Consider the following 9,747-nt stretch of genomic DNA (forward strand, 5'->3'; position numbering starts at 1 on the left):
GTAAACTGAGTTGCTATTGTATTTCTTTAATACATTGAGTTATTATCTACTGTTTTAAATGCTTTGTGTAAACTGCACCTTTATTGTTGTTTTTATTTTGCATTTGAGTTGCATAAAGCCAAGGTAAGTGTTCCGTTCAGATAACTTTCAAGCTTATGTCTTGTTTAGTATTTCCCCTCGCATACTCGTACATTTAATGTACTGATGCCATTAGGCCTACATCGTTTCATGATGCAGACACAGGTAACCAGGATCAACATCCAGTGCCTCGTTGATCCAATTGAGCACTCAGAGTTAGTTGATGAGCCTCCTTGCTTTCCAGAAGACCCCTTTATCATTTGCTTTAGTATTTTTTTGTTGTCAGTATGATCGGGGGTCTTGTCCCGACATCCCTCTTTATTTTAGAGGCTTCATAGACAGTTAGTAGTTCAGTTGTTTTCACATTGTTATTTCATATGTTATGACTTGAGTTGCCACTTTGACCAAGTTGAATGTTTGACCTTTTAATGTTCTAAGTTATTTTATTTAACAGTTGAGTAGAGTTGCATTGAATCCTTGTATTATGATTTTAAGTCTTCCGCTGAGTAAGTAGGCTAGGCCAAGGGTTTGCTTGGGGCTAGCAATGGTTCTCGACTTCCAGTCCCGCCCATGGTGTAGGCTCGGGGCGTGACAACGATGGCCGAACAGGACAGTCAGTAGGTTGAACCATGGATTGTGGTTTTCACCATCGTTGACGATGATAGTTATTTTCTTAAGGGTTTTTGGTATTTTCATAATTACTCTATCCTAATAACATGTCGGTTTACCCTTCATCTAAACCCCTATATAAGTATTCTTATCCCCAAATTTCCCTAGCAAAAAATATTCTCTCAAATTCTTAAAACAAGAACAAGTCTTCCACTCAAATATTTCTCTCTCTAGAGGTTGAAGAAGAAATTTAGGGTTTGCAAGTCAAGTCTCCAATTCCACCATTGAAGTCAAGCTTTTGACATTGGGGTATGATAGTTTTCATCCATGGAGCCCTTTCCTTCATGGAGTTCCCAAATTCCCCAATTTACAAAGTTAGAAATCCTCAATTAAGTTAGGGTTTTTCCTCCATGTCATGGGTTCTTTAAAATATGGATTTATTTGATTGTTTATTATCTATCAAGCATGACTTGAGATAATTACATGATTTTATGATGAATTCTCATGAACTCATGTCTAATCCATGTTTTCTAAATATTGATGATTGAAAATGGGTTTTGAACTATGAAAGATGAATTATGGAATTGATGAGATACGATGTGTATTGCTTGAGAGTAAAAACATATATGTTGTTGTTGTAGCTAATTGTTGGGAAAGGATTACTCACATAACTACTTCATGCATGAATGTGAAAGGTTTTCTGACATAAAAGGATTCTAAGGTTGAAAGTTCTTCTCACCTAAAATGAATCAAAGATAAGAAGCTATTCTATGAATAAGGCAAGCAACGATTATCCATGACCTCTAAATGAAAAACAAGAGGTGATTAATCATGTCACATGATGTAAGGACAAGGGGCGATTACCAATGTTCCTTTAAAAGATAAGATGAATATGATTAAGAATTATTCCATAGGAGTTAAGCTTAGTACCGAGTGGACAAGTGACGGTTACCCGTGTCCCCTAAACTATGTGCCAACATAGGATTGTCTAGATAAACATTAGCTAGTGGATCCACATAAGCTAGAAGTTCATGGTCCTTACTTTGGAAAGTAGGACAATCTTTTTCGGTGTGGGAGACACCGAATTCCATGTTAATAGGTCACATGGTCTTATATCTCGGTTAAGGCTACCTCCAACAAGCAAGCTATGATGAACTAAGGTTACTTCAAGAAGTATCTAACATGTGACTTAAGATGATGTCTATTGGCATTGACCATGTTTTATAACTTATATCTTCTACTTACATTCATGATTTAGCTTGGTCATTGCACTTTATGAAAATGTCCTTTTTATCATGTATTTCAAGTGTTTTATGCATGGATAACGTACTTGGTACATATTTTGTACTAACGCATACTCTTGCCTACATTTCTCCAAATGTAGGTCTTACATTTAGGGTTCTCAGTTTTGTGGCTAGAGGTTGTTAAAGAGATTTCGAGCGGTGGTGCGTGATGAGTCAGGGATTTTGACTCATTTAGGGCTTAATATTCAAGGAATTAGTGTCCTCAATACCTATTTTATGCTCATAACTGATGTTAAAATGTTAATGTGTAGCAATGAAGGTAAAAGAGCAAGGCAAGGGCATTACGAGGAAAAAATGAGCGAAAAAACTGAAAAAGTTTAAGGAAAGAAAAGTTTGTACTCGCCAAAGCCACTCGGCGACTCACTGAGTGGACCTTCTGCTCACCCAAAGTTTCAGAGTGCCAGCCCTTGGACAAGACCAAATTGGCGAGCAAACTGGTGGTTTGTCGACGCGCCGAACAAATCAATGAAACAGATTTCAATCGCCTAATGTTACAGAATAATTTTGCTGAAAAAGGTACGCCAAAAAAGCGAGAAGAGGAGCACTCGACGCATCACCGACCAATTCGGTGAGCCTGACTTATTTCACCGAGTGGACTCCGTGCTGAAATTCTGGGAACATATAAATGAAATTTTGAAAAGAAGAAAAGAAGTTCCCACATTGTCCACTTCTGGATTTTTGAGTTCTTACTTTCTAGAACATTGTTTTTACACTTTTGAGTAGAGATTGAAGGTTTGTGAGATTTTTAGCTTCAATTTGAGCATTTGGAGACTTGTGGATTGTTGCCCAATCTGATGGAAAACTTCATTGATAACGATTTCTTGTTCTTTATTATGTTTGGCTAAAACTCCCATTCTTGGGGTGTGATTAAGTAGTTGAATGCATTAATTAGCTAATGAGTGTTGTTATTTACCGGTTTTATTGTTGATTTGAAGTGTGTTCAATTAATAGTTTATGTTTTAATTGAGATATTGTAGTTGCAAATGCATATTCTAGCTTTGTACTCTATACTTGATTGAGAAGTTTGTATGATAATGTACAAATTGCTTAAAATTTGTGTTAAGTTTCGATACTCTTGCATTTTTTGAATCTTCTAGTTAGATTCTTTTGCCCAAAAAACAAATTTTCTTTTCTTGTTTGACTTTGTAATGCGCGAATGAGTAATCCTGTTATGAATCATATCATATTGTCACAGGGAATGAGTATACCAGTAGGGAAAATGGCTTTGTATACTGCACTCGGAGGATTTAGACCTTCAGCGGTACCAATACTCGTTAAAACTTATATACTATACTATAATTTTGTAACTATGAACATCCTATTGTTTTTCTCAAATGTGTGGTGTTTGCCTATAACGATTGATGTGGGATCAAATAATGAGCAACTATTGAAAGACGAGTTCTACATTGGACTCAGACAAAAAAGAGCTACTGGCGAGGTCAATTTTATAATAGCATAACTCTATATCATACTTGTTCTAAATATAAATTGAGATTTGTAGCATGTTCTCAAGACATGTCTGTTTGTTTTTGCTTCATACAATTATGGTGAAAAAGTTCTTGTACAGGTTAGTAATTTGAAACTTGTTAAGGACCACATCGACTTTCAAGTAATGTATGATATTTGTAACGTTATCTACATTATGAAGATTTTGCTAATCACAATGCTTTTGAGCTGTTGGCGAAATATGGTACCACACATTTGGTATTCAATGATGATATATAGGTATGTTGCATTTTTTTTGGCCTATATCACCGGACATTTGCTTTTGTTCGGGTTTCTGATCCTACTAATGCTGTAGGGGACAACTGTTGTGGTACTTGCAGGGCTTGTTGCATCACTTAAGCTGCTCGGAGTGTCCTTAGCTGATCATACGTTCTTGTTCTTCGGTGCTGGAGAAGTAAGACTAGAACTTTCTTTAGAATATTCAAGTTTTCAATTGTTTCGGTAGATGAGCTATGTCTAACAACATGTAAAAAGGATACAAATGGTGGTAATGGATAACTTAGGGAAAGAATACGATAATTGGATGACATCCCAACTCTCTAATGATTATGTCACTCACTCATGACACGATTTACATTCAGAGGAGATATTATGCATCTGAAACCATATAATATTTTTGCCTCTACCCGTGTCGATAGCAGATATGGATGGATTATTTACATTAAAAGATATTTAAATGATCTTAAAGTCATTATATTGTTCTTCATGTCGATCTCTTTGTGATCACAGGCTGGAACTGGTATAGCAGAACTCATAGCACTTGTGATTTCAAAAAAGGTAAAAGATTTTGGTTGTCAATGGTTTGTCAAAGTCGTATTCTCGTTTAGTATGTTTCACTTGATAAATTGTGTTTGTTATTTGTAGACAAACGTCGTTGTGGAGGAAGCACGTAAAAATATTTGGCTCGTTGACTCAAAGGCAGGAAAATATACCATTTCCTAGGCTAGTATCTGTCTTAAATTTCACATTTCACATTTCACAAAGTTTACGATTGCTTCCTCTGCGTAAATAGTCTATATAATTGAGTGGTTATGTGCAGGGTTTAATTGTAAATGCTCGAAATGAATCACTTCAAGCTCACAAGAAACCTTGGGCACATGAACACGAACCTGTCAACAATCTCCTCGACACTGTTAAGGTTTGATCGATGAGCTCCCTAATTGAGGATTGCCACTTTTAAAATCCTTTTGTATGCATTAACACTTCCAAATTTAATTTAGGCCATTAAGCCAGCTGCCATAATCGGAACGTCTGGAGTTGGAAGAACATTTACTGAGGAAGTGATTGAGGCTATGTCCTCCATAAACAAGGTGCTTCATTTCTGCGCTTTTCCATTTCCCCTCTCCCCGATTGAAATTTAATTTCTTTGAGCTAACTGACTAAAATATGATTTGCAGAGACCTCTCATAATGGCTTTCTCAAACCCGACTGCACAATCCGAATGCACTACTGAAGAAGCTTACACTTGGAGTGAGGTAAGTAGCTAATATTTATGATAACAAAGGTAAATGTGAAAAATCACTAAAATTTTGAAACCATCATTTCAAAAGTACAATGAGTTCAATGCTTATAAGGATCTTAAACGTTGAATTCGTCAAGTTTTAATTTGTGTTTGGTTAAATCTTGTACTAAATGCTCACGACGTTGATCTTGTTTCTTATTGCTTTCTTTATGAAGAGAGTCGAGTCGTCTTCGCAAGTGGAAGTCCATTCAATCCTAGCCAGGTTTGTTAATGCATATATGTGCTTAAATTCTTTTGTGAAGTACCACCACAATCAACTTGATTATGGTTAAGTTACGCTCTTTTGTGCAATACATATTCCCGGGATTTGGTTTCGGCTTGGTCATGGTTGGCGCTATCTGTGTCCACAACGACATGCTTGTAGAAGCTTGTAAGTAATCTTTCGTTTCAATTTGTTTTTTCTTACTTTCCTATTAGTCTGTTTTAAAAAGAATGTCTCTTATCTCTTTTGGTAAATGATAACTCTTTCATTTTCAACTTCCCACATGGCAGGTTCATGTACCACATAGTCAAAAGTTGCATTTACTTTCTTAAACTTCGTCTCAAGTCAAATCCAGAAAACCAAATTGAAATAAAGGGAGTATTTGAATTACAAACCTTAAATCGAAATCTCATATCTTGACCATCAAAGCTAGTAAATGGGCGAGTTGGGTCAAATTTGGACAAGTCAATCCCCTCCCCAACCGTCCAACGTGTCATATCCTCCCCTCACTAATTTTTGTTTACGCGAAAGAGCGGAAGTGTTGGCAATGCAAATTGCTGCTAAAGCGTATGAACTCGGTGAGCTCATTTCTTCCTTTTTCGTCATACGTCTTAATTTGATTTAAGTTATACATACTGATAATGCTAAAAGATATACACCATCGGTATAAATAAATGTCAATTATATAAAGTAATTTAGAATTACCTTTTAAGTGATGTGATTGTGTAATATACGTGCAGGCGTTGCAACACGTCTGCCTCAACCTGTAGATTTGGTGAAGTATGCTGAGAGTTGCATGTATAATCCGAATTATCACAGTTATTGCTGATAAATTAAATTAAATAAATAACCTTTCACATGTTGTAATTTTATTTATGGAAAAGGGCCTAAAATACCCTTGAACTATGACTTTTGGTACAATAATATCCTTCGTTAACCTTTCAGGCTAAAAATTCCCTTGATGTCAACCTTTTAACTCTAAATTACCCTTATTATTAATGGTTCTATTTGAAATTATAATTACAAAATTCATTTATGACATGGTATAATACTATTAGTTTATTTTAAAATAAACTAATTAATTAAATTTCTAACCTACAACCCAAATCCACTTAATAACCCATACCCACCCCACCTAAAATCCCCCATTAAACTCGTGGGCTACTCATCGTTTTAGCCAATGAAATAGAAATAATTAAGGATACATTTCTTCTCCAAAGTTAAATTTACTCTTAAATCTGACCACACAACAATTGATTTCTATGGAGAAAATGCAGTAACAATAAATTCGAGTACAACGTTGAGAAAAAGATCATATGAAGCAAAGTGAACAAAAATTTCACTAGTTTCTTCGTCAAGATTGTGTGGATGAAGAAACCCAAAATCACCAAAGTTATCAATATAATTACATAGTTTTTTTCTAATGAATTCATTTGGGAATGGAATGAAAAAACCTCAGAAGGATATCTGCCATTAACGAATGCTCTGAGAAGAATCTAATTGCTTAATAACAATTTCAATCATTTAGCTTTTGTTGAAGAAGGAGAGAAGAAGAAAGTGGTAAACCAGAGACTACAAGTTTTGAATTATGAAAAAGAAAAAAATTGTCTATTAACTATATACTTAATCAATACACCAACGTAAAGTTATGTGATATAATTTGAATAAATTAGAGTTTTTGTTTTTTATGTAATGTGTTTTGCATCAGTGGAAGAGTGAATATTCTCTTTCTTATTCTTCCCTTTTTAATGGGGCTTTTAAGTGGAGCGGGTATGGGTTGTGGCTTGGTAATTTAATTGTTTAGTTTATTTTCAATCAAACGATATTATTATGCCACGTAATAAATGAATTTTGTAATTATATTTTTAGTCAGGACCGTTAAAAATAAGGGTAATTTAGAGCTAAAATATTGACATCGAGGACATTTTTGGGCTGAAAGGTTAACGAAGGGTATTATTGTACCAAAAGTCATAGTTCAAGGGAATTTTAGACCCTTTATAATGCTCCCTTTTAAATGTATTCTCCTTTTTGTAAATTTTGTAGTCCATGAAAAATCTGCAATGTGTTTGTACGATAGTTTGAATAAAATGGATCTTTATTACCCTTCAATGCATGATATATAACAATAATAATATTATATCCGAAAAAAGGCTAAACATACTTCCAAAACTTTCAAATATGATGTGTATATCTTCTGTTATACTTTTGGGTTATATATACTCTTATCGTTATACTTTTGAGTTATATAAAATGAAGGTCTTAGAAATGTTGATTATTGAATTTTCTCATTTGATTCTTCTTCTAATATTTAGGACTTTAAAATTATACTTATTCGTAATAGGACTCTACTTGGGGTGCAACTTGAACTACTAAGAGTCTAGGGGATTCATCTGAAAGTTACATTGTATATATACATGGTAAAAGTTATGTATTATGTATTTATAGTGAATGTTGCACACCACCTTTACTAATACTCGTTCCACCACTATGTCGAACTCAATTTGGAAGTCAAACTCAATCAGTACAGAATGTCAGTCATAATCTCTTTGTGATCACAGGCTGGAACTGGTATAGCAGAACTCATAGCACTTGTGATTTCAAAAAAGGTAAAAGATTTTGGTTGTCAATGGTTTGTCAAAGTCGTATTCTCGTTTAGTATGTTTCACTTGATAAATTGTGTTTGTTATTTGTAGACAAACGTCGTTGTGGAGGAAGCACGTAACAATATTTGGCTCGTTGACTCAAAGGCAGGAAAATATACCATTTCCTAGGCTAGTATCTATCTTAAATTTCACATTTCACAAAGTTTACGATTGCTTCCTCTGCGTAAATAGTCTATATAATTGAGTGGTTATGTGCAGGGTTTAATTGTAAATGCTCGAAATGAATCACTTCAAGCTCACAAGAAACCTTGGGCACATGAACACGAACCTGTCAACAATCTCCTCGACACTGTTAAGGTTTGATCGATGAGCTCCCTAATTGAGGATTGCCACTTTTAAAATCCTTTTGTATGCATTAACACTTCCAAATTTAATTTAGGCCATTAAGCCAGCTGCCATAATCGGAACGTCTGGAGTTGGAAGAACATTTACTGAGGAAGTGATTGAGGCTATGTCCTCCATAAACAAGGTGCTTCATTTCTGCGCTTTTCCATTTCCCCTCTCCCCGATTGAAATTTAATTTCTTTGAGCTAATTGACTAAAATATGATTTGCAGAGACCTCTCATAATGGCTTTCTCAAACCCGACTGCACAATCCGAATGCACTACTGAAGAAGCTTACACTTGGAGTGAGGTAAGTAGCTAATATTTATGATAACAAAGGTATATGTGAAAAATCACTAAAATTTTGAAACCATCATTTTAAAAGTACAATGAGTTCAATGCTTATAAGGATCTTAAACGTTGAATTCGTCAAGTTTTAATTTGTGTTTGGTTAAATCTTGTACTAAATGCTCACGACGTTGATCTTGTTTCTTATTGCTTTCTTTATGAAGAGAGTCGAGTCGTCTTCGCAAGTGGAAGTCCATTCAATCCTAGCCAGGTTTGTTAATGCATATATGTGCTTAAATTCTTTTGTGAAGTACCACCACAATCAACTTGATTATGGTTAAGTTACGCTCTTTTGTGCAATACATATTCCCGGGATTTGGTTTCGGCTTGGTCATGGTTGGCGCTATCTGTGTCCACAACGACATGCTTGTAGAAGCTTGTAAGTAATCTTTCGTTTCAATTTGTTTTTTCTTACTTTCCTATTAGTCTGTTTTAAAAAGAATGTCTCTCATCTCTTTTGGTAAATGATAACTCTTTCATTTTCAACTTCCCACATGGCAGGTTCATGTACCACATAGTCAAAAGTTGCATTTACTTTCTTAAACTTCGTCTCAAGTCAAATCCAGAAAACCAAATTGAAATAAAGGGAGTATTTGAATTACAAACCTTAAATCGAAATCTCATATCTTGACCATCAAAGCTAGTAAATGGGCGAGTTGGGTCAAATTTGGACAAGTCAATCCCCTCCCCAACCGTCCAACGTGTCATATCCTCCCCTCACTAATTTTTGTTTACGCGAAAGAGCGAAAGTGTTGGCAATGCAAATTGCTGCTAAAGCGTATGAACTCGGTGAGCTCATTTCTTCCTTTTTCGTCATACGTCTTAATTTGATTTAAGTTATACATACTGATAATGCTAAAAGATATACACCATCGGTATAAATAAATGTCAATTATATAAAGTAATTTAGAATTACCTTTTAAGTGATGTGATTGTGTAATATACGTGCAGGCGTTGCAACACGTCTGCCTCAACCTGTAGATTTGGTGAAGTATGCTGAGAGTTGCATGTATAATCCGAATTATCACAGTTATTGCTGATAAATTAAATTAAATAAATAACCTTTCACATGTTGTAATTTTATTTATGGAAAAGGGCCTAAAATACCCTTGAACTATGACTTTTGGTACAATAATATCCTTCGTTAACCTTTCAGGCTAAAAATTCCCTTGATGTCAACCTTTTAACTCT

General features: G+C 34.9%; 1 protein-coding gene and 1 pseudogene across 1 annotated transcript in view; one reads left to right on the forward strand and one right to left on the reverse strand.

The window, feature by feature from the left end:
- The window catches only part of LOC125830831 (40S ribosomal protein S9-2), a 396,173-nt gene that overhangs the window by 332,495 nt on the left and 53,931 nt on the right, over window positions 1-9,747 (reverse strand). The gene's annotated exons all lie outside the window — the stretch shown is intronic.
- LOC125830713 (NADP-dependent malic enzyme-like) lies at window positions 3,148-9,596 on the forward strand (annotated as a pseudogene).

This window comes from Solanum verrucosum, unplaced genomic scaffold, assembly GCF_900185275.1.
Source record: "Solanum verrucosum unplaced genomic scaffold, falcon-dt-bn FXZP01000154.1, whole genome shotgun sequence".
Classification (NCBI taxonomy): Eukaryota; Viridiplantae; Streptophyta; class Magnoliopsida; order Solanales; family Solanaceae; genus Solanum; species Solanum verrucosum.